General features: G+C 46.8%; 1 long non-coding RNA gene across 1 annotated transcript in view; it reads left to right on the top strand.

Moving 5' to 3' along the window:
• LOC135177964 (uncharacterized) overlaps nucleotides 1-27,448 on the top strand; it is an 87,367-nt gene extending 59,919 nt beyond the window's left edge. The window contains exons 3-4 of the long non-coding RNA XR_010303284.1: nucleotides 6,802-6,961; nucleotides 27,298-27,448. This is a non-coding gene — a long non-coding RNA (uncharacterized LOC135177964). The remainder of the gene's footprint in view (nucleotides 1-6,801; nucleotides 6,962-27,297) is intronic.
• Nucleotides 27,449-27,960: the final 512 nt, after the last annotated feature.

Raw genomic sequence — 27,960 nt, 5'->3', positions numbered from 1 at the left:
GGCTCTCACCACTCTCATGCTCAACAACTTCCTCCTCATATCCAGTCTGAATCACCCCACCTCCAGCTTTGCTCCATTCCCTCCAGTCCTATCACTCCCTGACAGCCTCAAAAGTCCCTCATCAGCTTTTATGTAAGCCCCTTCAGATCCTGGAAGGCCACAAGAAGGTCACCTGGGAGCCTCCTCTTCTCCAGCCTGCACAGCCCCAACTCTTTCAGTCTGTGCTCACAGCAGAGCTGCTGCAGCTCTCTGAGCATCCTCCTGGCCCTGCTCTGGACACGCTCCTGCATGTCCAGCAAGATGAGCTAGGCTTTATGCCAGAAACTCTTTCTCCCCATCCCTGCCTAGCAAAATGTCCTGCTAACTTCAGTCTGTTGAAATGTGGCGTTGCTCAGATGCTGAATTATTAGAACAATATTGTAAAAGAGCCGAAGTTGATGTTGAAAATAAACATGCACTGAGAAGACCATAAAATGTTTAATAGAGCTACTGTTGCAATCATACTTAATGGTTCTTAAAGAACAGCTCAGGCATTACAGTACCTCTGAGTCTTCAAAAATATGCATTTCATTACACAGGCTTTTGTAATCACTTGGGACATAATGATTTCTTGTTGGCAGTTTTTTGTTGTGAGTCAAATGAATTGCAGCTTACTGCTTTAGTCTTTCCATTTCAGAAACACACCAGCTATGCTCTTCCAGGTAAAACACAATTCCTTCCACTTGCTGACATTCCAGCTTGGTGTAGAATTTATGTCACTCAAAGAAGTAGTGTGATAGTGTAGAGGTACTGCAGTGTCATAAATGTTTTAATACGTTGTGAACAAGTGCTTCAAAGTGTTTCAGCAGCGTTAAAGTACAGTTTGAGGGAATGAAAAATGAGAAGTTTAACTGCAATGCCTTAAATGCCTTAACTCCTCACTCCAAATACTTTCAGACTTGTGAGGATTTTTTAGGCATCTCACTGGTGATGGGCCAGTATATCTCTTTTAAAATCACATTTGCTAGGTGGATGCTTTCTGAAATTTTGTGGCAGAGGAGAAGTGCTGTGCATATAATGTGATGGGCCTAATATAAAAGAATCATAGAATCATAGAATCAGCCAGGTTGGAAGAGACCTCCAAGATCATCCAGTCCAACCTAGCACCCAGCCCTAACCAATCAACCAGACCATGGCACTAAGTGCCTCATCCAGGCTTTTCTTGAAGACCCCCAGGGATGGTGACTCCACCACCTCCCTGGGCAGCCCATTCCAATGCCAATCACTCTCTCTGTGAAGAACTTCTTCCTAATATCCAGCCTAGACCTACCCTGGCACAACTTGAGACTGTGTCCCCTTGTTCTGTTGCTGGTTGCCTGGGAGAAGAGGCCACCCCCCACCTGGCTACAATGCCCCTTCAGGTAGTTGTAGACAGTAATAAGATCACCCCTGAACCTCCTCTTCTCCAGGCTAAACAGGCTAACTATCTGGTTTGTTTTCTTCATCTTTTTCTTGCCTTGTGTTTTTTGTGGGGTTTTTTTGTTTGTTCAACCTACCACACTGTTGTATTTGCCTTTTTTTTTCCCCTCTTGAACTGACAGCTGAAGGAAACAGAATCTTGTGATATGTTTGATAGCTAATGCTTATGTTATAAATGCAGTCAGTGCAGGTGAGTTGGGTCACTGTTAGGATGTTTGTGAGACAGCCAGGCTTTGCAGATAGGTAGCATGCCTAAGGTGTGCTACTTAGAAGCTAGCTAGAATATTTTGGCGAGAAGAATTAGATGCTAGGCTGTGGAAAGGAAACAGTGGTGATGGCTGCTGCACTCATAGGCTTGCTGAGATGGATAAAAGCAAGAACATAAACATAGATAAGATGGCTACTCTCTCTCTGGTCCTGGCTGTCTCTCTTTTCTCCCTAACCTGCTGTCTGTGTAACAAATCCTTCTCCTTCTAACCCTCCTTGCCAGTCCTCCAAACTCACATTGAATGTAAGGCAGACTCTGGGATAAGGTAGAGGGGTGGAAGGGAGGTGGCAGGGTGGTTGGGAGCCCCTCCTGGGTTCTCTGGTTTCTGGGAGGGCTGCTGTGTTTCTGTATTACCTTTTTAACTTGTACAGTTCTGTATATAGCTGTGTGTATATATAATATACTAAGTACCTGCATTTATGTTGTGCTAATCTGTAAATAGCAAGCTCCATTCTAATTCCCAGCTCGGCTGAGTCTAGTCTGGGTGATTTCATAAGGGGGGGAGGGGGCAGGTAACACCCAGACTGTCACAGTAAGTGCAGGAGGGCACACATATATTCCAGAAGATTCCAAATAGAGAGGTCATTTTTCTTCTCAGACCACCAGTTGCCTTTGGTGGCCCCCTGAGCCTACCATGTATTTTTACCTTCTAACCACAGCACTGCAATAATTCTCAAGTTGAACCTTTTCAGGCAACGCATCTTAAGTTTCACCAGCAGCAGGAAGCATCTGACTGAAAGGCAAATCATGTTCTTTTGGAGATGGGATGCATGCTGTGTAATTCTGAGTTCAGCATGGGTAATAAATTCCTTCCAGGAGGCAGCTTTTCTTCCTGCTTCCTGGAGCTACAATAGGCATTTTGTCCAAATGCTAGACTTAATTCTTCAGAAAAGGCACAGAACTTAATTGTTAAGCTCAAATAAAAATTGCTAATCGTTTTTCTACTGCTCTCCTGGTAGCCTGTAATGATTTGAAGGTTTACATCATTGTCAACAAAAAAAAAGATGTTAGTTGAATGCTTTTCTTATTGTTTAAAAAGCAAGTCAAATACAAACAGAAAGTTAAGGTATTCATAGAATCAGCCAGGTTGGAAGAGACCTCCAAGCTCAGCCAGTCCAACCTAGCACCCAGCCCTGGCCAATCAACCAGACCATGGCACTAAGTGCCCCAGCCAGGCTTGGCTTCAACACCTCCAGGCACAGCGACTCCACCACCTCCCTGGGCAGCCCATTCCAATGCCAATCACTCTCTCTGCCACCAACTTCCTAACAACATCCCGCCTAGACCTCCCCTGGCACAACTTGAGACTGTGTCCCCTTGTTCTGTTGCTGCTTGCCTGGCAGAAGAGCCCAACCCCACCTGGCTACAACCTCCCTTCAGGCAGTTGTAGACAGCAATGAGGTCTGCCCTGAGCCTCCTCTGCTGCAGGCTGCACACCCCCAGCTCCCTCAGCCTCTGGTCACAGGGCTGTGCTCCAGGCTTCTCCCCAGATTTGTTGCCCTTCTCTGGACACCTTTCAGTACCTCAACATCTCTCTTGAATTGAGGAGCCCAGAACTGGACTGTGGCCTGACCAGTGTTGAGTACAGGGGCAAAATATCCTCCCTTATCCTGCTGGCTACACTGTTCCTGAGCCAGCCCAGGATGCTTTTAGCATTAATGAGTGGAAGAGGAAAGTCGTTGTTGTATCTAAAGCACACTGATGGTTGTAGAAACGTATCTGTGCAGCTCACTCAGCCCCTAAATTGACTGTCATGCTGTCTGCATCATGTGCTATCTATTCAGTGCAATTGTGAAGGGATGACATGATAATGATTGTGAGTTGTACCATTCTGCACACTCTGCCTCTATTCATTTTGCCTATTCAAAATTTATAATATCAGGGTTTGGTTTTGTTTTTCAATAACACTTCAACTTGTTTGTTCCATAACACTGAAAGACAGTACAAGCACACAGAGGACCATTTTTGTACAGGAGGCAATTACTCTTCTTTTTTTTATTGGAACTGTGTTTCAGTACTGTGAGTTACAGAGCTGTGCAGGCATCATCTGCTCTTCCATGGAAATAACTCTCATTTAAAATGCAGTAAGGGAGAACTACCTGCAAACATATTTCACTCCTTCATTCTGTTATGCATTTGGCCTTGATCCAACTTACATATAAATTAAATTGGGTTGTTTTCAAGTAATTTATTTTTGATCATATATTTGTGTGCCTGACTGAAAATAACAGTTTGCTAGCCTGATAATAACAGCAACTTGCTTACTCTCACTGCTGTCCAGGAAGATAAAGTTGTGCCTGGACTTGATTTATCCACGAGCAGTTCTGCCTTCCTGAACTCGGGGGTCTGTGCCTGCCTCGTTTGTTAGTGGTGTATTAACATTAACCATATATTAATGTTGTGAGCCAGAATCGTGTGGGATATTTTACAGCAAAATAAGAGGGTATCTGTCATTGTCCTTCAGCTCTGTGTGAATAAGTGTTCTTTGTGAGAGCATAACTTTGCAAAGGTAGCCTTGTAGGCGTTTGCATCATTGGGTTGTGTGCGTTGGAGTGACAGTGTGTAGCTGGACTCCAGCAGGGATGTCAGCGAGGTGCTGATAGCAAAAGCACTGCTGTTGCAAGGAAGCAGACTAAAGCGCTTCTTTTCAGTGCGTGTCTCTTTGCAGAGAAGTACTGTGAGCTTTGTTACTGGTAGCGTGCTGAATTCCGTGTTCCACTTCCCCCTCTTTGTCCCCTTCTTTCTCCCCCTCTTTGTCCCCCTCTTTGTCCCCCTCTTTGTCCCCCTCTTTCTCCCCCTCTTTCTCCCCCTCTTTCTCCCCCTCTTTCTCCCCCTCTTTCTCCCCCTCTTTCTCCCCCTCTTTCTCCCCCTCTTTCTCCCCCTCTTTCTCCCCCTCTTTCTCCCCCTCTTTCTCCCCCTCTTTCTCCCCCTCTTTCTCCCCCTCTTTCTCCCCCTTTTTCTCCCCCTTTTTCTCCCCCTTTTTCTCCCCCTTTTTCTCCCCCTCTTTCTCCCCCTCTTTCTTCCCCTCTTTCTCCCCCTTTTTCTCCCCCTCTTTCTCCCCCTCTTTCTTCCCCTCTTTCTCCCCCTCTTTCTCCCCCTCTTTCTCCCCCTCTTTCTCCCCCTCTTTCTCCCTCTCTTTCTCCCTCTCTTTCTCCCTCTCTTTCTCCCCCTCTTTCTTCCCCTTTATCTCCCCCTTTTTCTCCCCCTTTTTCTCCCCCTTTTTCTCCCCCTTTTTCTCCCCCTTTTTCTCCCCCTTTTTCTCCCCCTTTTTCTCCCCCTCTTTCTCCCCCTCTTTCTCCCCCTCTTTCTCCCCCTCTTTCTTCCCCTCTTTCTCCCCCTCTTTCTCCCCCTCTTTCTCCCCCTCTTTCTCCCCCTCTTTCTCCCCCTCTTTCTCCCCCTCTTTCTCCCCCTCTTTCTCCCCCTCTTTCTCCCCCTCTTTCTCCCCCTCTTTCTCCCCCTCTTTCTCCCCCTCTTTCTCCCTCCCCGTGTCTTTCTTTTCCTGCCTATTTTGGAGGTCCTGTGAAAAACACAGCTGTGAGAAGACTTGATTTGTTACCAAATTTTAACATGAGAAAGAAGTTGCCTGTTGCTAGTGAGGAGAAAGCCACTCTGTTTGTTTGTTTGTGCTGTTACTTTAATCTGTTTAATGAGTTAAAGCATTAAAGTTAATCTAGTGGCTTGGCATCAGCTGGAAAAACAAAGCAAATTTCTGCAAGCTAATATCAGTGCAGTAATGCACTTCTAATACTGCTTCTGGCTCCAGGGAGCAAAACAAATTTCAAACTTTTATGGGCTTACCAGAAAATAAGAGTGAGTTTTCACTTCCTAGCTTTTTATTATATTAGTGTTAATTATCGTCCGTGGTCAGCAATTGCTGCATGAATATGTTCAATGACTTGTAAATTGTAGAGCAAGCCAAGTTCAGGCCCACAGAATGCTTTGATCCAAACTTTCCATTCTGGGTGAGGCACTTAGTGCCATGGTCTGGTTGATTGGCCAGGGCTGGGTGCTAGGCTGGACTGGATGAGCTTGGAGGTCTCTTCCAACCTGCTTGATTCTATGATTCTATTGCTTGATTCTATGATTCTATTTAAACTGAAGTGCTGGTCACTTATGTCCAGCCTGAGATCTCTTCAAGGCTGGAGCTTTGTTTTCATGCATGTAAAACATTTTGTGATCAAATACAGGGAGAAAATACTTGATGCTGAAATTTCTAGGCAATAGAGGGCGTTTCTTTTTCAAAGCAGGGCTTATGTTACGAGAAGTCAAGAAAAGCCTGGATGAGGCACTCGGTGCCATGGTCTAATTGATTGGATAGGGCTGGGTGATAGGTTGGACTGGATGATCTTGGAGGTCTCTTCCAACCTGGTTGATTCTATGATTCTGTGAAATCTGTTCTTCCCTTGGGGCAGCTTGCTGGATGGATTGTTACCTTAAAGCACCAGTTACACCTTCTGAAAGACTATTCTCCTTAATATACACAGCAAGCATTTCCTGGAGAGTAATTGCATCTTTTAAAAGCATTTTAACTTTCATGGCTTTGCCTGTTACCATGGAATCATCAAATCAGCCAGGTTGGAAGAGACCTCCAAGCTCATCCAGGCCAACCTAGCACCCAGCCCTGGCCAATCAACGAGACCATGGCACTAAGTGCCTCATCCAGGCTTTGCTTCAACACCTCCAGGGATGGTGACTTCACCGCCTCCCTGGGCAGCCCATTCCAATGCCAATCACTCTCTCTGCCAACAACTTCCTCCTAACATCCAGCCTAGACCTTCCCTGGCACAGCTTGTGACTGTGTCCCCTTGTTGCTGCTTGCCTGGCAGAAGAGCCCAACCCCACCTGGCTACAGCCTCCCTTCAGGTAGTTGTAGACAGCAATGAGCTCTGCCCTGAGCCTCCTCTGCTGCAGGCTGCACACCCCCAGCTCCCTCAGCCTCTCCTCACAGGGCTCTGCTCCAGGCCTCTCCCCAGCTTTGTGGCCCTTCTCTGGACACCTTCCATCACCTCAACATCTCTCTTGAATGATAATAGCTCTTGAATAATAAAAACTCATGTGTTTTCTTGTTTATATAGGCAGAAGAGTGAGATATGGACAATGCAGTTTGATTACACCATTCCACCAGTAGCCATTAAAGACTGTGCGGTCATTCAGTGAGACTTGGACACGCTGGGAGCTGGGCAAGGAGGAGCCAAATGAGGTTCAGTGAGGATAAGTGAGGAGTCCTGCACCTGGGTAGGTACAATAAACTGCACCAGTGCAGGTTGGGAGGCGATCTGCTGGAAAGCAGCCCTGTGGAGAAGGAGTCTTGGTGGACAACAAGTTATCCATGGGACAGCAATGTGCCCTTGTGGCTAAGAAGGCCAATGGGATGCTGGGGTGCATTAAGAGGAGTGTGGCCAGTAGATAAAGGGAGGTTCTCCTCCTGCTCTACTCTGCCCTGGTGAGACCTCGCCTGGAATATTGTGTTCAGTTTTGGACTCCCTGCTTCAAGAGGTACAGAGATCTACTTGAAAGAGTCCAAGGGAGGGCTACGAAGATGATTAAGGGGCTGGAGCACTGCCTGATGAGGAGAGTTTTGAGAGACCTGGGGCTGTTTGGTCTGGTGAAGAAAAAACTTAGAGGGGATCTAATCAATGTTTATAAATATGAGGGCTGGGGATCAAGAGGGAGGGGACAAACTCTTCTCGGTTGCTTCCTCTGATAGGACAAGGGGTAAGGGGTGTAAACTACAGCACAGAAAGTTCTACCTCAACATGAGGAAGAACTTCTTTACTTGTAAGGATGACAGAGCACTGAGACAGGCTGCCCAGAGAGGTTGTAGAGTCTCCTTCTCTGGAAACCTTCAAGGCCCACCTGGATATGTTCTTGTGCGACCTGCGCTCGATTCCATGTTTCTGCTCTGGCAGGGGCATTGGACTTGATGATCTGTGGAGGTCCCTTCTGACCCCTAACATCCTGTGATCCTGTGAACTTATCTGGGAATGCTGCTGGGAAATGAGTCATGCAGTGTGGGGCATCATTCCTTCATTGGTTAGTTGTTCTTGATCAGGCATCATGCTGCCAGACTTTTTTCTGCTACTCCAAGTAGCTTCTGAGACTCTGCTGTATTAGGGTTTAGCTGTTCCTAATGGAAGGAGTCTTCCTGCTGTAATAAATATCAAAGGCTTTGGCTTCCTTTTTACTCAGAGTTTCCAACTCTAGTTTATGAAGAGAGGTCAACCCTCCTATGAAATGAAAATTTGACAGGATGCTTGGCAGGATGCAACAAGTTAGGAATACAGTCAGTTGTGGAAAAAAATACTTCTGATAGTAGTTTTCAAGTCCCAGAGGAAAACTTAAACCAGTGCCCAGACCACATATCATCCTGCCATCACCAACAGACGTAGGGTGAGAGATGCTGAATTCGCAGGAAAGTCAGGTGTGACCACAAGCACGTTTGCTGTGAAGTGTGACAACTCCTCTTGCCCCCACCAGACAGCTTCCAGGTGAATTTAGTAGATTTTCCTGACACCTGCTGACAGGTTTTGCTGTCCAGCAGTGTAACTCTTTCATGATACTTGTGCCAGAATGGGTCCCCCAGTGCATTTCCTCATCTTTCTTTTTAGTGCCATATAAAATGTTGCGTGGCGCAGTCAGAGAATCAGCCAGGCTGGAAGAGACCTCCAAGCTCATCCAGCCCAACCTAGCACCCAGTCCTGACCAATCAACCAGACTATGGCACTAAGAGCCCCAGCCAGGCTTTGCTTCAACACCTCCAGGGATGGTGACTTCACCACCTCCCTGGGCAGCCCATTCCAATGCCAATCACTCTCTCGGCCAACAACTTCCTCCTAACATCCAGCCTAGACCTTCCCTGGCACAGCTTGAGACTGTGTCCCCTTCTTCTGTTGCTGGGTGCCTGGGAGGACTTTTGCCTTGGTGGAAATGACATTCTGAGCCATGAGAACTTGGGTAATTTCGAGTAGCATTTCTGATATGAGGGACCTTAGACTCTGGCTCTTCTGAAGTTAAAAACCAAGAATATATTACAAGCTGAGGTGTTTAAAGGATCCTAAAAACATTATTCTCTTTTGTAGAAGTATCACAGTGCTGAAGGACTGAAGTTTTGTCTAATTGAAACACACTGTCATTGTGCACAGAGGTTGGCTTTTAATCTGACCAAACATGAGATGAAGTGCTACTTGTGAATTGTATTGTGTGTGTAGATTTGCTAGCAGAGAATCATAGAATCAGTCAGGGTTGGAAGGATCAGCCAGTTCCAACCCCCCTGCCATGCCCAGGGACACCCTACCCTAGAGGAGGCTGCCCACAGCCTCAGCCAGCCTGGCCTTAAACATCTCCAGCCATGGGGCCTCAACCACCTCCCTGGGCAACCCATGCCAGGCTCTCAGCACTCTCCTGCTGAACAACTTCCTCCTGACAAGCTACTAGAGGGCCCAGAAGGCTACCTATAGTTGCATATCTTCCAGCAGGGCTCAGGCTTTGAAAGTGTAAGGCCCAGTCTTTAAGGAACTAGCCCTGGGAGTGATTTTTGTCCTGGAAGAAGCCAAGTTTCTTTACACTAGTCTTGTAAACACATGTTTCTTCTCTCTTCTTATTGCTTAGAAACCAGAAGCTCCAAGCTTCCAAAAAACTGTAGTTTGTGTTCTGGGAAGATATGCAATGAAAAATGGGGTGGCTTTCGAATGTAAACCAGCAAAGCTTTGCTTTATGGGATGCTGCTCTTGAGAGATGTCTGCATGCATCCTCAAGCTACTCACCTACATGCTAGGGTTATGTGACTATTTCTAAAGACTTCTTCTGCTGTTCTAACTGTTCCTCTGAGCTGCTGGATTTTTGGGTAGCTGATTTGCACCTGGATTCAGTCTAGACTGAGAAATGCATCTGACTGTTCCTTATCTGTGGGGTAAGTTCTTCAGCAAAATGGCAGATGTGAGCTCATCCGTTGCCAGCATATATGCAGAGAAGCAAAGCTAGTGCCTGTGTTCTTCTGTGTGCTTGCTGTGAGAGGAGTGGGTGGCTGAAATGGTTTGAGGGATGGATGGATTTGTGAGCTACTCATTCTGTTGTGTGTGTATAAAAGGGAGATGTGAGTGAGGATGGGGAACAGCTTTCCAAGGTATGTCCTCATGAAATTTGAAAAGCTCAAGTGGATTTCAGTTTACACACTTTCAGGACATAATCCTACCAGTACTAAATCCAGACCAGATGCTCATTTCAGGAGAGTGGAGTTACTCTTTAATTAATGCTTCTCAGCTCATCCTTTTGAAGCCTGAAGCTTTCCCAGTGCTCTCAAGGGAATCCGCTAAGTTTGTACCTTGAAGGAGAGAATAAGGTTATTTCCTGGCTCTTGTTCTGTGAACGTGTTGCTTCTGAGGTGTTCTGCCTCTTTGTACTTCAAGTTTTTATAGTTATCTCTTCAATCCTCCTCTTTCATGTCATTAGATTGTCACTGGAAAGTGTATTTACATAAACTGAGAAAGATTCACTGCTTCCAGCAGCCTAGCACTGTGCAGTTAGGGAGCAAAGTGAGAATCTGCTACCACAGAACCAAGAGTTGTGATCTAAACTTTGTTTGTTTCTTCATATAGATATGAGCCCATAAATGGGCTATAAAATTGCATTATGTGTGGTCAGTGTTCATTAGTTAGTTCTGTCTTCAGGTAACCACTGTCCTGAAGAGATGTGTCCATTTGCAAGATGAAGTGTATAGTTAGCTAAAATCATTGAATCATAGAATCAGCCAGGTTGGAAGAGAGCTCCAAGCTCAGCCAGTCCACCCTAGCACCCAGCCCTATCCAGTCAACCAGACCATGGAACTAAGTGCCACATCCAGGCTTTGCTTCAACACCTCCAGGGATGGTGCCTCCACCACCTCCCTGGGCAGCCCATTCCAATGCCAATCACTCTCTCTGCCAACAACTTCCTCCTAACATCCAGCCTATACCTCCCCTGGCACAACATGAGACTGTGTCCCCTTGTTCTGTTGCTGGGTGCCTAGGAGAAGAGACTGACCCTCACCTGGCTACAGCCTCCCTTCAGGTAGCTGCAGACAGCAATGAGGTCTGCCCTGAGCCTCCTCTTCTGCAGGCTGCACACCCCCAGCTCTCTCAGCCTCTCCTCACAGGGCTGTGCTCCAGGTGCACTGGTATTTGTGGGTGTTAATTTACTGAACAGAAAAGAATAGCAGTTATAAAAGAGCCAACCCAGTTGAGCTTAGAAACACACTGGCCTAAATTTACCTTTCTAATTACATTAAGGTAAATGAGGAAGGTCAGATTTGGATTGGTTTTAACTACAAAGTCAGTGGGGTAATAAATCCAGCTCTGGAGCCCATATTACAAGAAGGATGTGGAGATGCTGGAGCATGTCCAGAGAAGGGACACAAGGATGCTCAGAGGGCTGCAGCAGCTCTGCTGTGAGCACAGCCTGAAAGAGTTGGGGCTGTGCAGGCTGGAGCAGAGGAGGCTCCCAGGTGACCTTCTTGTGGCCTTCCAGGATCTGAAGGGGGTTACAAAAAAGCTGGGGAGGGACTTTTGAGGCTGTCAGGGAGTGACAGGACTGGGGGGAATGGAGCAAAGCTGGAGGTGGGGTGATTCAGACTGGATATGAGGAGGAAGTTGTTGAGCATGAGAGTGGTGAGAGGCTGGCATGGGTTGCCCAGGGAGGTGGTTGAGGGCCCATGGCTGGAGGTGTTTAAGGCCAGGCTGGCTGAGGCTGTGTGCAGGCTGCTCTAGGGTAGGGTGTCCCTGGGCATGGCAGGGGGGTTGGAACTGGCTGATCCTTATGGTCCCTTCCAACCCTGACTGATTCTGTGATTCTCTGCTAATCCACTGCATCTTTTGCTGGAGTTGTTAAGGATTTCACCAAGGAGAGTGCCTTTCACAATTTGCATGTCAAATATCAGAGTGGGGTTATTTTTTAGTTTTGTTGGTATCTGCAAAGACTGCAAACCCTGGGGCTTAATTGTCTGAATTTTCATGGTCTGAATTTTAACAAGAACATAGAATGCAAACCTGGAGGCCTAATGATTTGCAGTTCACTGACTGACTTAAGTATTAAGTTATTCAGCTTATGGTAGTTCAGGTCAATTCAGGTTACACAAAGAACTTCCTTAAAGTTAAAAATGTCTTTAAAATACTGGTTCTAATTAATATTGGACCACTTGAATGAAAATGCTGTTGATGTTTGTATCAGTAACATTCAGTGGTCAGTTTTTATCCTCTGTTTCCCACATCAGAGAAATTTTAATCACCAAATTCCAAAATTAAGGACATCATTGGAACTGGACATCACCCACTGGGAAATTCTCAATCCAGTGCATCTCATGTGAGGCTTTGGTCAGAGAAAGCAGTTGTTATTGTTTGTCCATTTAAACCTTTCCTACTTCTCAAAGGATTTGCCTCAGATTTCTGTCATGCTCAGCATTAACACAGAATCAAAGATTTGAGCAGGTTGGAAGCGATCTCTAGGATCATTGAGTCCAACCTATCACCTAAACCTTCTAATTAACTAGACCATGGCACTAAGTGCCAATGGCAAACCACATAGAATCATAAAATCAACCAGGTAGGAAGAGAGCTCCAAGCTCAGTCAGTCCAACCTAGCACCCAGCCCTGGCCAATCAACCAGACCATGGCACTAAGTGCCCCAGCCAGGCTTTGCTTCAACACCTCCAGGGACAGTGACTCCACCACCTCCCTGGGCAGCCCATTCCAATGCCAATCACTCTCTCTAGCAACAACTTCCTCCTAACATCCAGCCTAGACCTCCTGCAGCCCAACTTGAGACTGTGTCCCCTTGTTCTGTTGCTGGGTGCCTGGCAGAAGAGACCAACCCCACCTGGGTGCAGCCTCCCTTCAGGTAGTTATAGACAGCAATGAGGTCTGCCCTGAGCCTCCTCTTCTCCAGGCTAAACACTCCTCACAGGGCTGTGCTCCAGGCCCCTCACCAGCTTCCTTGCCCTTCTCTGGACACCTTCCAGTACCTCAACATCTCTTGAATTGAGGAGCCCAAAACTGGACACGGCACTTAAGGGGTGGCCTGACCAGTGCTGAGCACAGAGGAAGAATAATTTCCCTTATCCTGCTGGCCACACTGCTCCTGATCCAGGCCAGGATGCCACTGGCTCTGCTGCCCAGCTGGGCACACTGCTGCCTCATCTTCAGCTACTATCTACTAGTACCCCCAGGTCTCTTTCTGCCTGGCTTCTCCTAACATCCAGCCTAGACCTCCCGTGCCACAACTTGAGGCTGTGTCCTCCTGCCCTTCTGCTCTGCCCTGGTGAGGCCACATCTGGAGTGCTATGTCCAGTTCAGTGCCCCCCAGTTTAAGAGGGATGTGGAACTGCTTAAGAGAGTACATCAGAGAGCCACAAAGATGATTAAGGGAATGGAACATCTCCCTTATGAGGAGAGCCTGAGGGAGCTGGGGCTGTGCTGATTGGAGTAAACACTGAGAGGTGACCTCATCAATGTTCATAAAGATGTGCAGGGTGAGTGCCAGGAGGCTGGAGCCAGGCTCTGCTGGGTGATGCCTAATGACAGGACAAGGGGCAATGAGTAGAAGTTGAGGCATGTCAACCAGACCATGGCACTAAGTGCCTCATCCAGGCTTTGCTTCAACACCTTCAGGGGTGTTGACTCCACCACCTCCCTGGGCAGCCCATTCCAATGCCAATCACTCTCTCTGTGAAGAACTTCCTCCTAGCATCCATCCTATACTTCCCCCTGCACAACTTGAGCTGTGTGTACATGCAAGCTGCATTTCTGTATGCCTCTATGCTCAGGAAAGGTGTGAATATATAGTACCTAAGTTTACGTGCTGCCACGTGTTGCATGTTTGCATTAAGAGGTTGTTCATTCAGTGGGTGGACTCTTGGAAATGTCTTTTTTCCTGGCTTTGCACCTGTCCTGCCTTCAGCTGAAGGAGAGAGCAGGAATCTCCATGTGCTCGTTCATCACTCTACCAGTCCAAAGTCTTGGAGGACTATCAGCATCACATGTGGGTTAGCGGCAGAAGGGTGACAGGGAACGAGAGCAGGTAGCTGTTAATACAATACCAGTTGTATGTGATAGTTTGAGCTGGTGCTTACACCTCAGGTCCTTTGTCTATGAGGCAAAGCCTGTCAGAGCTCAAGAGTGATTATGTGAGCTAGTTTGAGCCTAGCTGGTATATTTTAGTGAGAGGAATTAGATGCTAGGCTGTGAAAAGGAAACAGTGGTGATGGCTGCTGCACTCACAGGCTTGCTGAGATGGATAAGAACACGAACATGAATATAGGTAACAGAGTTGCTCTCTGGCTCTGGCTGCCTGCACTTCTCTCCCTAACCTACTGTTTGTCTAATCCATCTGCTTCCTACCTCCCCTGACCAATTCTCCAAACTCACCTTGAATGCAAGGCAAAGTCTGGGATACAGCAGAGGGGTGGCAGGGTGGTTGGGAGCCCCTCCTGGGAACTCTGGTTTCTGGGAGGGCTGCTGTGTTTCTGTCTTATCTTTAACTTGTATAGTTCTGCCTATAGCTGTGGATACAGTAAATATCTGCTTGTATCTTGTGCTAAGCTGTAAATAGAAAGCTTCATTCTAGCTCCCAGCTTGGCTGAGTCTGGTCTGGGTGGTGTTCTTAAGTGTAGGAGGGCAGCTAGCACCCCAACCATCACATTGTGTTACTTTATGTCAGTGCTGGGTAGAGGAAAGGCTGAGATTTTTGTTTTTGATTCAGAGTCCCAGCCATAAAAATGAAAGTGTGATTACAGTCACTTGAAGCAGAGGAAATAAAAGCTGTAAAAGTGCTTGCTAGCAACGAGGCCTGAAACTGGCAAAGTGGTGATAGTTAAAGCGGGGAGATGTCTTTAAAGGAAAGATTATTAAGGAAAGTATCTTCAAATAAATTCAAGGGGATGACAAATTGCTAGATATTTGTGTGGCTCAGAAATGCTGTTGTCATTCATCCAGAAGAAATAACATGGAGTTTTCTTGTTTGCTTGCTTTTTAACATGACTGAGGAAAAATAACAAACGTTTTCCTCATATTCCTGAGATGTCTTTTTCTCTCTTAACTTGGATGAGTCAAAGATGTAATTAAAAAAACCCAAAAGGTTTTTCCTCAATACAGACATTTTACTTTATTGCAGATTCGTTTTGTTGCAGGTGGTTTTGCCTGCAAAAGGATTTTTATAGGAGTGTAAATGGCAAATTCTTGTAATGCTTTACCGTGCAGTTGGATTCTGTTTCCTCAGAGAATTGTTGCATTGACTATCATCAACGACAGCAGCTAAGCAGCACAGCCTGGCAGCAGTGGCAACTGTCTGTTTGTAAAGGCTGATCCCCTGTGAAAAGCAGATAGGCAAGGCACAGGATAGATCAGAGGACTGGTGATGCAATCCAAGTCTTCTCACCTCCAGGTCACTGGCTCCTGTCTGTCTCAGATTGGTAGTGACTAAAATTCATTGCCATCTAATGGTTGGTCAGCAGCCTATGTAAAATGAATTGGTGATCTTAGTCAGGTTACTGCTGGAAGGTTGTTCATAGAATCAACCAGGTTGGAAGAGACCTCCAAGATCATCCAGTCCAACCTATCACCCAGCCCTAGCCAATCAACCAGACCATGGCACTAAGTGCCTCATCCAGGCTTTTCTTGAAGACCTCCAGGGACGGTGCCTCCACCACCTCCCTGGGCAGCCCATTCCAATGCCAATCACTCTCTCTGGGAAGAACTTCTTCCTAACATCCAGCCTATACCTACCCTGGCACAACTTGAGACTGTGTCCCTTTGTTCTATTGCTGGTTACCTGGGAGAAGAGGCCACCCCCCACCTGGCTACAGTGCCCCTTCAGGTAGTTGTAGACAGTAATAAGATCACCCCTGAGCCTCCTCTTCTCCAGGCTAAACAGGCCCAGCTCCCTCAACCTCTCCTCATAGGATTTGTGCTCCAGGCCCCTCACCAGCTTTGTTGCCCTTCTCTGGACATGTTCATATCACAGGAAACACCCTAACTGGCACCTTTTCTGATTGATAACCCTTTTAATGGGGCCAAGCACTCCAGTGTCAGAGAAATGAGGCTTTTGTTCCTAGCATGCTCTAAAGGTTTGTTGTTTCTCCGTAAGAGTGGAGGTATTCCATTTCACAGCAAATAAGAAAATCCCTATGTATAATGTTTTAGAGTTGCCTGTCTGACCTCTGGACTATGCTGTTACTGTCTTGAGTGCTTTAATACAGGAGAAAAATAGGAATGTCCCCTCACAGTTTATAACTTGTAAGGAGATTCTTTAGCAAAGTAGGCAGGGTGTTTAGGGCAAAATCCTGCAGTACTTTGGCAGTTCATACTTTGCAGGTCTTTTGTGCTCCTACACAACCCTGCCATATCTTAATCTTGGCTTTCTTTAACTTTTTATTAGCTTTTGTCTGCAGTTTTCTGACAAAAAAACATCAGGCAACCAGCAACAGAAGAAGGGGACACAGTCTCAAGCTGTGCTGCCAGAGGTCTGGGCTGGATGTTGTTAGGAAGTTGTTGGCAGAGAGAGTGATTGGCATTGGAATGGGCTGCCCAGGGAGGTGGTGGAGTCGCTGTGCCTGGAGGTGTTGAAGCAAAGCCTGGATGCTGCCATGGTCTGGCTAGGGCTGGGTGCTAGGTTGGCCTGGATGATCTTGGAGGTCCCTTCCAACCTATTTGATTCTATGATTTTTCCTTCCAGCTTTAGCATGTTTTCTTCTGTTCCCTTTAGAAACATTTAGCATACTGAGTAGTCTCCTAAAGCTTGTTCTGTAGGAGCTCTCTCACTCTTTTTTTCTCTCTTTCTCTCCTCTCCTTTCTCAGCTGTAAAATGTGAAGGTGTTTTTCTGAAGATACTATCTCAGCCATTTGTAGCTGAATTACATATTTCTCCTTTTAATGACTGCACTTACATAGAGGCAGAGCCATGGAAGGATAAAAACAGATCATAGAATCATAGAATCAACCAGGTTGGAAGAGACCTCCAAGATCATCCACTCCAACCTAGCACCCAGCCCTAGCCAGTCAACTAGACCATGCACTAAGTGCCTCAGCCAGTCCTTTTCTTGAACACCTCCAGGGACGGTGCCTCCACTACCTCCCTGGGCAGCCCATTCCAATGCCAGTCACTCTCTGTGTAAAGAACGTCCTCCTGACATCCAGCCTAGACCTACCCTGGCACAACTTGAGACTGTGTCCCCTTGTTCTATTGCTGGTTGCCTGGGAGAAGAGGCCACCCCCCACCTGGCTACAATGTCCCTTCAGGTAGTTGTAGACAGTAATAAGATCACCCCTGATCCTCTTCTTCTCCAGGCTAAACAACCCCAGCTCCCTCAACCTTTCCTCATAGGATTTGTGCTCCAGGCCCCTCACCAGCTTTGTTGCCCTTCTCTGGACACCTTCCAGCACCTCAACATCTCTCTTGAATTGAGGGGCCCAGAACTGGACACAGCACTCAAGGTGTGGCCTGAGCAGTGCTGAGTACAGGGGCAGAATAACCTCCCTTGTCCTACTGGCCACACTGTTCCTGATGCAGGCCAGGATGCCACTGGCCACCTGGGCACACTGCTGGCTCATCTTCAGCTACTATCTATCAATACCCCCAGGTCCCTCTCCTCCTGGCTGCTCTCCAGCCACTCTGTCCCCAGCCTATAGCGCTGCTTGGGGTTGTTGTGGCCAAAATGCAGAACCCTGCACTTGGCCTTGTTAAATCTCATCAAGGCAGCATGCTGATGTACTTCAGGTGAGCTCATTTCACAGGCACCTCTAGATGAGTTATAGACTCAGTCAGAATTGGATGGGACCACAAGGATCATCTAGTTCCAACTTTGGTGCCATGGGCAGGGGCACCCTACCCTAGATGCTGCAGGAGGCTTTAAGCATACTGCAAAAACAACAGGCCTTCCTGTGTTCATTAGGACATTGCTGCCAGGCTGTCTTTTCCTTTTTTTTCTCATGGGGAGGGTCACTCTGAGAATAGCACCTCTCCAGAAGGTGGATAGCAGTGTCTGTAGATTACATTTTCATTCAGGTAATGAATGTCCAGACAATGGCTGCTAAGGAAACCAGGACTGTCAATGCTGTGTATCAGCAGTTTCCAGGGTGCTTGCACTTTATGCTGGAAATCTACAAGATATGTTCCAAGTCGTTTGTATCTACACCCTCTACAGTCTTTTACATGGCTAATTGAAACAAGGAGTGAATGAGAGGAAAATGTTTTGTCCCCTTTCTCCCCACCTTTCTCCCCTCCTTTCTCCCCCATTTTCTCCCCCCCTTTCTCCCCTCTTTTCTCTCCTCCTTTCTCCCCTCCCTTTTTCCCCTCCCTTTCTCCCTTCTCTTTCTCCCCTCCCTTTCTCCCCTCCCTTTCTCCCCCTCTTTTGTTCTAGCCTCTATATCCAGTGACTCATGCCTGAAGCATCACTTCCAGCACTCAGGTTTTTCAAAGAGGATTCCTGTGCCAGTGCCTTGAATATATATTTAGGTAATAAATATATGGTGTCTGAGCTTCAGAAATGCTCAGCTTCTGCGTTTTCCAGTGCTATTTAAAACTGACAATTTAAAATTCAGAGCAGCACAGTAATAAAACCTGTGAGCAGTATTAGTGTTGCTCCCTACAGAAGTATTTTAAATGCATGTGTGGATGTAGGTGCTCCCTTCTGGCCAGCAGCTTGCCAGGGAATGATAAAATGAAGGCTGTTGCTGAGTTTTAGATTGTTTGTGCCAGCTCCTGATCCTGCTGCTGTATTTGTGACATGGTACTTTTACATTTGTCTATCATAGAGTCATAGAATGGAGCAGGTTGGAAGAGACCTTCAAGCTCCTCCTGTCCAACCTAGCACTCAGCCCTATCTGATCAACTAGAGGGTGGCACCAAGTGCCTCACCCAGTCTGTCCCCAGCTAAGCCCATTGTGCAAGGGTACCAGCCTCAGGAGACCTTTAAGGTTGCTTCATGCAATCCTGGTGGCAGCCAGAGGAGGCACTTCTGTGAAAACAAGGCAGCCTGTCACAGTCCATTCTCTGTGTGTTTAGGGAATCTATGGTGGTAAGCATTATGATATTGCTAGAAACCTTAAAAAATCAAAACAGGGGGTTACACTTCACAGTCTGTTGTCCACCAAAGAAACATGCTAAGTCTGACTCTGTTTCTCTGGCTAGACAGTGAGTGCCTTTGTTCTGTGTGGTGGAGAAACAAGTAATATGCTTGCAATTCCCCACCCTTGCATTCGTTTCTGTACTCAGAAGGAATGGTATGTGGTTACATGCAGTACAAATTCATTTCAGAGCAGAATCCTTCACCCTTAGCTAAAACAAATTCTAACTGTTTCAGGGAGGAGTTATGTGATGGTTTGGGTGTTACCTGCCCCCCCTACACTTAGGAAAATCACCCAGACTTGACTCAGCTGAGCCTGGAAATTAGAATGAAGCTTTCTGTTTACAGCTTGGCACAGTATACAAGCAGGTATTTGCAATCTACACAGCTATAGACAGACATAGACAAGTGGAAAAGTAATACAGAAACACAGCAGCCCTCCCAGAAACCAGAGTCCCCAGCAGGGGCTCCCAACCACCCTGCCACCTTCTTCCCACCCCTCTGCCTTATCCCAGACCTTGCCTTACGTTCAAGGTGAGTTTGAAGAATCGGCCAGGGGAGTTAGGAAGCAGAAGGATTAGTTAGGCAGGAAGTTAGAGAGAGAAGTGCCTGCAGCCAGGGCCAGAGAGCAACTCTGTTATCTATATTCATGTTCTTGTTCTTATCCATCTCAGCAAGCCTATGAGTGCAGCAGCCATCACCATTGTTTCCCTTTCACAGCCTAGCATTTAATTCCTCCCACTAAATATCCCAGCTAGGCTCAAGCTAGGACAGGTTAAAACATGTTTAATTTTCACTTGCTTTCAGATATATTTGGGTTGGTTTGGTTTTTCTGTGAATGCATTGTAGAGGAGCTGAAAAGTTACATATAAATGAAATGTAGGTGGCAAACTTCCTCCTCAGACCAGTTGTTTTCCTCTTTAAGAGACAGCACAATGAACTCAGTGTTCTACTGTTACTGTGGAAACAATTATGAGGCTACACTCTGAATTTACTGGAAAAGCAGACAAAAGAAACCAATATGCAAGAAACATTTAAACAGGCTACAGGAAGGCTGGGGAGGGACTACTGACAAGGTCTTGTAATGACAGGATACAAAGTAATGGGTTTAAACTGGCAGAGGGGAGATTCCAACTAGACGTTAGGAAAGGGTTCTTTGCAGTGAGGGTGGTGAGACACTGGCAGAGGTTGTCCAGGGAGATTGTGGAGCACAGAATCACCCAATGTGATCTTCGATTGGGTGCTTCTGTGCTCCACAACCTCCCTGGAGGTGTTGAAGGCCAGGTTGGATGAGGCCTTGAGCAACCTGATCTAGTGGGAAGTGTCCCTGCCTATGGCAGAGGGTTGGGAATAAATGATCCTCGAGGTCACTTCCACCCTAAGCCATTCTATGATTCCATAACGTGGCAGTAACGAATGTTTAATCCCCTGGCGTAAGCACTGGAAGCTCATTAGTCACCTGCGAGTGCCGCAGCTGAGCAGCACTGCAGAGGAAAGGCAAGGTTAGTTTCATCTGAGGTTCCATGTTAGGAAGTGTTAGCATTAATTCTTGCTTCCCACACAGAAGAAACCGAACCAAAACAGTTCTCCTGGCAGTGTGCATTAGGCAGCACATTGGTAGGTGTCTTACACTGCCTTGGGCTGAATGGTGTCTGTCTTCTGCCAGCCAGGTGGCTCTGGGAAGGCAAAGGTATATCTGTCCTGTATTTGCTACCCTTTCTTACTTTTCCCTTCCCCCCTGCCCCCTCCCCTTTTGTTTGCCTTATTTTTTGGGCTTTGATTTTCTGTTTGTTTGATTTTGGGATCTTGATGAAGATTTTTTTTGATAAGGAGCTGGGTCTCTAGTTTGGAGAAGAGGAGGCTGAGGAGTGACCTCACTTATAAATATGTAAAGTCATATCATAGAATCATCCATTTTGGAAGAGACCTCCAAGCTCATCCAGCCCAACCTAGCACCCAGCCCTGGCCATTCCACCAGACCATGGCACTAAGTGCCCCAGCCAGGCTTTGCTTCAACACCTCCAGGGACAGCCACTCCACCACCTCCCTGGGCAGCCCATTCCAATGCCAATCACTCTCTCTGCCAACAACTTCCTCCTAACATCCAGCCTAGACCTCCTCTGGCACAGCTTGAGACTGTGTGCCCTTGTTTTGTTGCTGCTTGCCTGGCAGAGGAGAGTGAGGCTGAGTGCCAGGAGGCTGGAGCCAGGCTCTGCTCAGTGATGCCCAGTGACAGGACGAGGGGCAATGGGTGGAAGCTGAGGCATAGGAAGTTCCATGCAGACATGAGAAAGGGTGACAGAACACTGGAACAGGCTGCACAGGGGAGCTGCGGAGTCTCCTCCTTTGAAGATATTCAGAACCTGCCTGAACTCATTCCTGTGTGATCTGCTGTAGGTGATTCTGCTCTGGCAGGGGAGTTGCACTGGATGGGCTTTCCCATCTAGCTCCTGACATTCTGTGATGTGTTGATGCTGGTTGCATCTCCTCTTCACCAGAATTAGCTGCAAGTACTCCCTTGTTGACTTACCAGTTTACAGATGTACTTGTTTGCCTTTTTAGCTCTGCATATTGAAGAACCACAAGAAAAGACCATGAGCAGCTGGGGTTTATTGAAGGCTTGGGTCTGAACAGAAGGTGACTATGAGTTTAAGATTCTGAAAATCAAAGATACATTCTGAATACATCCAAAGTGACCAAGTAAGATTTTAGTCTTTTGCATTAGAACAAATATTTTGTTTCAAAGCTTTTCTCTTCTTGCACTTCCTGCGAGCAGTAGTAGCTCTGCTCAAAACCTTTGACTACAGGACATATCATGCAAGTTAACACCTTTACTTTGTGGGCCACCATATGCATTCTGCTGGGCTTAGACTAGCTGGATATTGCAGAGAAATCATAGAATCATAGACTCATAAAATGGCTTAGGTTGGAAGAGACCTCAAGGATCATCCAGTTCCAACCCCCTGCCATAGGCAGGGACACCTCCCACTAGAACAGGTCGCTCAAGGCCTCATCCAACCTGGCCTTCAACACTTCCAGGCAGGGAGCAGCCACAACCTCCCTGGGCAACCTGTGGCAGTGTCTCACCACTCTCACTGCCAAGAACCCTTTCCTGACATCTGGTTTGAATCTCCCCTCTGCCAGTTCAGACCCATTACCCCTCGTTGTTCAAAGCCAAGCCAAGTGCTTGTAGACCTTGGCGTGGTTCACTTGTTACTGCCAGTGTCTCAATAAATCTCCTGGGTGCTATTTGACCTTACAGAATTTTCTTCTTAATGTGCTAGAGAGGATTTGAAAAGATTTCTTCAGTTCAGGTTTTAAAAAGTTACATTTAGTGAATTATCTTTTTTTTTCCTTTCTGTTTCATGCAGAACTTAATCCAGCATTAGTACATTACTGACAGAGACAAGCTGCAAGCTCCTTCCAAAGGAGAAATCCCTTTCACTGTGATCTCCTATAGCTGTTCAAAATTGCTGTTCTTAAAGCTTCTGATAAAGGAAAACTGCTCTTTATTTTTTTTCTTCTTAGCAGATGTCTTTTCTGCTTACATGACACCATACATGACACCTTACATGACACCATACTCCTCTATGCTCTCTTTTCTGCTCACATGACACCACACTCCTCCGTTCTCACAGCACAAACAACAAAATGCAAGCATTAGACTTCCTCCTAATACTTTTCTAAGTAACCCAGAAATTGTATGGCACAATGTGGAAGTATTTCTTCTCTGTCTTTAGTGTGGGGAATTGACCTACAGCCAGACTGACCCAACAGAGCTGAAAAATCTGTCATAGCTGTGAGAATGGTCCCCAGCACTCCCAGAGCCCCGTGTGGGATTCATGCCTTGCAGAGCAGGCTGAGGTGCCACATGCAGTTCTGCACTCCAGTGATTTATTCAGCCATCCACCTGCCCACTTTTCCTTGGAAATATGCTGATAACATTCACAAGTAGGTTTTACTGTACTGAACGGGGGCATCCCTGCTATCCCTGGTGAATCAGAAACCCCCACATGCTCTGCATCCTCACCCCACCAGGGAGAGCCTGCAGCCAAGTGAGGGAGCTCTGCTGCTGTAGGAACTAGGTTCTGTAGCAGGGTGGTTGGAAAGTGAGTAGGCAAAAACTTTCTTGCTATTAGAAACAGATTCATTTCCAATGTCAAATAGAGACACCACAGAAACATTCTGGTTGGAAAAGCCCCTAGGATCACCGAGTCCATCCAATATCCCTACTCTACAAACTTCACTCTTAAACCATATCCCCAAGCACCACATCCAAACAACTTTTAAATGCATCTGAGGTCGATGACTCCACCCCCTGGGCAGCCCATTCCAATGCCTGACTACTCAGGCTGGGAAAAAGTGTTTCCTAACATCTGGTCTCAGCCTATCCAGTCACAGCTTGAGGCCATTCCCTCTTGTTCTACCACTGTTTACCTGTGAAAAGAGACCAGCACCAACCCTTCCACAACCTCCTTTCAGGTAGCTGCAGACAGCCATGAGGTCTCCCCTCAGCCTCCTCTGTTTCAAACTAACCATCCCCAGCTCCTTCAGTTGCTCTTCATCAGATTTATTCTCCAGGCCCTTTCCCAGCTCTGTTGCCCTCCTCTGCACTCACTCCAGCACCTCCACATCCCTCTTGTAATGAGGTGCTTAAAACTGAACACAATACTTGAGGTGTGGCCTCACCATAGCTGAGTGCAAGGGGACAGTCACCTCCCTACTCCTGCTGGACACAGCATTTCTAATCCAAGCCAGGATGCCTTTGGCTTTCTTTGCCACCTGGGCACACTGCTGGCTCATATTCAGCTGCTACAATCAGGGTGAAAGCTTGAACAGGTTGCCTAGGGAGGTTGTGGCTGCTTAGGACTTCCTAAATCTCTGAATTTGTCCATAACATCCTTTGAAGAATTCCCAATCAAATTAGAATCTGTAAATAAACCTAAACTAGTTTTGTATATAGTTTTGGGGAGGGATTTTCAGGAAAATGAAATAATTGTGTTTTTCAGTTCCTGACTCAGGCACATTAATTCCCTGCCTCCATAACGCACTGGAACAAGAGAATTCTCAGACTGCCAAAGCTATATGGCATTTATCTCTTAACTGACTTTTTTTGGTACAATATTATCTTTGATATATTTTGACAAAGCTGGTGAAAGTCCTGGAACACAAACCCTGTGAGGAGAAGCTGAGGGAGCTGGAGGTGTGCAGCCTGCAGAAGAGGAGGCTCAGGGCAGACCTCATTGCTGTCTGCAACTACCTGAAGGGAGGCTGTAGCCAGGTGGGGTTGGGCTCTTGTGCCAGGCAAGCAGCAAGAGAAGAAGGGGACACAGTCTCCAGCCCATTGGAATGGGCTGCCCAGGGAGGTGGTGGAGTCACCATCTCTGGAGGTGTTCAAGGAGAGCCTGAATGAGGCACTTAGTGCCATGGTGACAGGTTGGACTGGATGCTCTTGCAGGTCTCTTCCAACCTGGTTGATTCTATGGTTTTATGTCTTTAACATATCATCGGCTCTATCCTTTCTCATTTTGAGTTTTAGTGTTAAAGCAAGTCCTAAGTTCCACATGTGAAGAATCTTCTGTAATTTGTTTTGTGTGTTGAAAGAATGCTGAAAGCTGTACCTTTGGGAGCTGCTTTTTGAGGGGCAGGGGATGGTGCTGGTCTCATTTGTGTAGGAATGCAGAAGTAACCATGCTGAACGTTAAGGCTGAAAGCAGTATCTGGTAGCTCACAGCCTGTGTGATGCTTCACTTAGATAGCAACTGGACACAAAAGTAATTGAGGCTGTTTTTCATGGAATTCACTGAGCAGATGACCTGGATAGCTTCATAAGTTTTCTCCCTCTCTGCTGTCAGTGGTACCACTCCTTAGAGGTGCTGGAGGCATTAGGATGAGCAATTGAAAGCAAGATGGAAAAAAACCTTAACCATCTAACCATGACAAACCCCAGAGTCTTCTGGAATGAGACACACCCCCAAGACAGATGGTAAATGCTTGTATGTCATACATGAATGATTGTCCTCTGTCTTTTCATGTTGGTATTTGACCAGTGGGATAGATCCAAGAGGAAAAGGAGTTTTTAACAAGTAAGAACTTTGGAAGATGGGAAGTGTGCATTTGGCCGTTAATTCTGACCAGTAATTTTGAGTGCACATGCAAAGTGGATTTTGTGTGGGTGCTGGCTAGATGTGAACTGCAGTTGTCGGCAGAACACTGAATGCTAAGTACCAATTAAAAAGTATTCTGCAATATATCACTGCAATGCTTGGCAGTAAAGCATCTTACATTTGCTGGAGTCATTGGTAACTCCTTTTTATCATAACCTAATAAAGCCAGTGCTTATCTACTAGAGCTCTTCCTACAAAGTCTTTTCTCAGCAATCATAGCTCTGCAAAATTCAGAGCACAAAATGATTCATGAACTCCTTTATTTAACTAGCACAGTGAAAATGGGAACAAAGCTCTGCAGTCACTGAAACATGTTTTAAAGTACTTTTTTTTTAAAGTAAAGCCTTGATGAAAAACATTAATCTTTTGTCTGTAAGGAAAAAAAACCCAACAACCAAAACAGAGCTGTATGAGGACAAGTACTGTGTTTATAAAGTAAATAACCAACAGCCAGCATAGCACAGTCGTCATAGGCTATTAGATATCTGTAGCTCTTAGGCTGAAAAATGTTCTTAGCAACCATTGGTCTGGAATAACTGACTTTGGGTTTGTCCTGCTTCACTAATCTGGAATGTCTTTGTTTGAAGTGATGAACCTTCCTAACAGAAGTAAAGACTTCTCTTATGCTAAACACCACAAACAAGTAGTAAGCCACACATTTCTTAGTATGGCAGCTCCCTCTGGAATTAGTGATAGGATCTAGTGTGGTGATGCTGGAAGAGAAAGTATGTTGTCATAAAACCTATGGTAAGATTTAAGGGACTTGTACAATCTTCCCATTTGTAGAAAGAAAGAAAATGAGAGAAGGAGGGAGGGAAGGGAGGGAAGGAAGGAAGGAAGGAAGGAAGGAAGGAAGGAAGGAAGGAAGGAAGGAAGGAAGGAAGGAAGGAAGGAAGGAAGGAAGGAAGGAAGGAAGGAAGGAAGGAAGGAAGGAAGGAAGGAAGGAAGGAAGGAAGGAAGGAAGGAAGGAAGTGTGACACTTTAGGTGTTCCTTTTCACAGCCTTTAACCTTATTTCTCTCACTAAAATGTTCCAGTTAGCCTCAACTAGCACAGAAAGAAAGAAGAAAGGAAAGAAAGACACTGTCCCACACCACATCCCAGTCTCCAAGCTGGTGACACATGGGTTTGATGGGTGGAGCATGAGATGGATAAAGAACTGGCTTGATGGCTGCACCCAAAGAGTGGCTGTCAATGGGGCCACGTCCCAGTGGAGGCCAGTGACAAGCAGAGTCCCTCAGGGATCAGTCCTGGAACCAGTCTTGTTCGACATCCTTATGGGTGCCATGGACAGAGGCACTGAGTGCAGCCTCAGCAAGTTTGCTGAGCACACCAAGCTGTGTGGTGCAGCAGCCAGGCTGGAGGGCAGGGATGTGTCCAGAGAGGCCTGGACAGGCTGGAGAGGTGGGCATAAGCCAAGCTCATGAGGGATAACAAGACCAAGTGCAAGGTCCTGCATCTGGGTGGCGGTAATCCCAAGCACCAATGCAGGCTGGGCAGTGAGTGGCTGGAGAGCAGACCTGAGGAGAGGGACTTGGGGGTGCTGCTGGAGGAGAAGCTCAACAGGAGCCAGCAGTGTGCACTTGCAGCTCAGAGAGCCAAGCAGAGCCTGGGCTGCAGCAGCAGAAGTGTGGCCAGCAGGTGGAGGGAGGTGATTCTCCCCCTCTGATACACTCTGGTGAGACCCCACCTGGAGTACTGCATCCAGTTCTGGAGCCCCCATTACAAGAAGGATGTGGAGATGCTGGAGTGTGTCCAGAGAAGGGTCAGGAGGATGCTCAGAGGGCTGCAGCAGCTCTGCTGTGAGCATAGCCTGAAAGAGTTGGGGCTGTGCAGGCTGGAGCAGAGGAGGCTCCCAGGTGACCTTCTTGTGGCCTTCCAGGATCTGAAGGGGGCTACAAAAAAGCTGGGGAGGGACTTCTGAGGCTATCAGGGAGTGACAGGAGTGGGGGGAATGGAGCAAAGCTGGAGGTGGGGAAATTGAGACTGGCTGTGAGGAGGAAGTTGTTGAGCATGAGAGTGGTGAGAGGCTGGCATGGGTTGCCCAGGGAGGTGGTTGAGGCCCCATGGCTGGAGGTGTTTAAGGCCAGGCTGGCTGAGGCTGTGTGCAGGCTGCTCTAGGGTAGGGTGTCCCTGGGCATGGCAGGGGGGTTGGAACTGGCTGATCCTTGTGGTCCCTTCTAACCCTGACTGATTCTATGATTCTATGAAAAGCTGGTATCATTATGTAAAATATTGGAATAATTACTTCTCATGCAGAATTAATAAGTTGCTGTAAAGTTTGACTGTCTCTGCTATTTTTGCTCTTTCTATTTCCAGAAGAGCATTCTAACTCACGATGCACAGGTCTAGCTGCTGGTGTGTTTCCTGTCACTAAGCCTTCCCTTCGCTGTGGTGCCTGCGTCTGAAGCTTCGGAATGGAGCTGTACAGGAGACACTGCACTGCAGAAGAACAAGGTACAATAAATTATGTAGCCAATTGCTCATTTGCTTGCATGTTTGTCTTTTGTGGCCAAAGCAATAAAGGGGCTTGTGAGTGTCTGTGGTAAATATGCAGTGGTGGTAAGAGAAGAGCCTTGAGACGTTTTCATAAGAGCATGGCAGATGCAGAAAAAGTACCTGTAGGAATCACTGTGTGCAGTGGCCCACAACAATCTTCCCATTCCCTAGTGGCAGAACTGAGTAAGCACTTCCTGATTTGAGGTGACATTTAGGATGGGCTGGTCTTTCCCCATTAACCCAGAGAGCTCTTCCAGGATAAGAAACACAACAAGGTGCTCAGCAGCTGAGTGACCTTGCAGCCCCTCAGGTGGTAACTCCAAGTTTGATTTTCTTTTCTGAGTAGCCATGTGGCCTCTCTATGCCTTTCCCCTGCAGTTTCATGTCTGCAGGGGAAATACAGGCCGCAGTTGCACGTAGGAGCAAGGCATGGGGTATGGAAAGCATGCTGTAGGAGTAGCTTTGAAGTTAGTAAGTGTGGGC

Source organism: Pogoniulus pusillus, chromosome 9 (assembly GCF_015220805.1).
Source record: "Pogoniulus pusillus isolate bPogPus1 chromosome 9, bPogPus1.pri, whole genome shotgun sequence".
NCBI lineage: Eukaryota > Metazoa > Chordata > Aves > Piciformes > Lybiidae > Pogoniulus > Pogoniulus pusillus.
The sequence above is the reverse complement of the archived record's forward strand: the minus strand, read 5'-3'. Positions and strand labels throughout refer to the sequence as shown.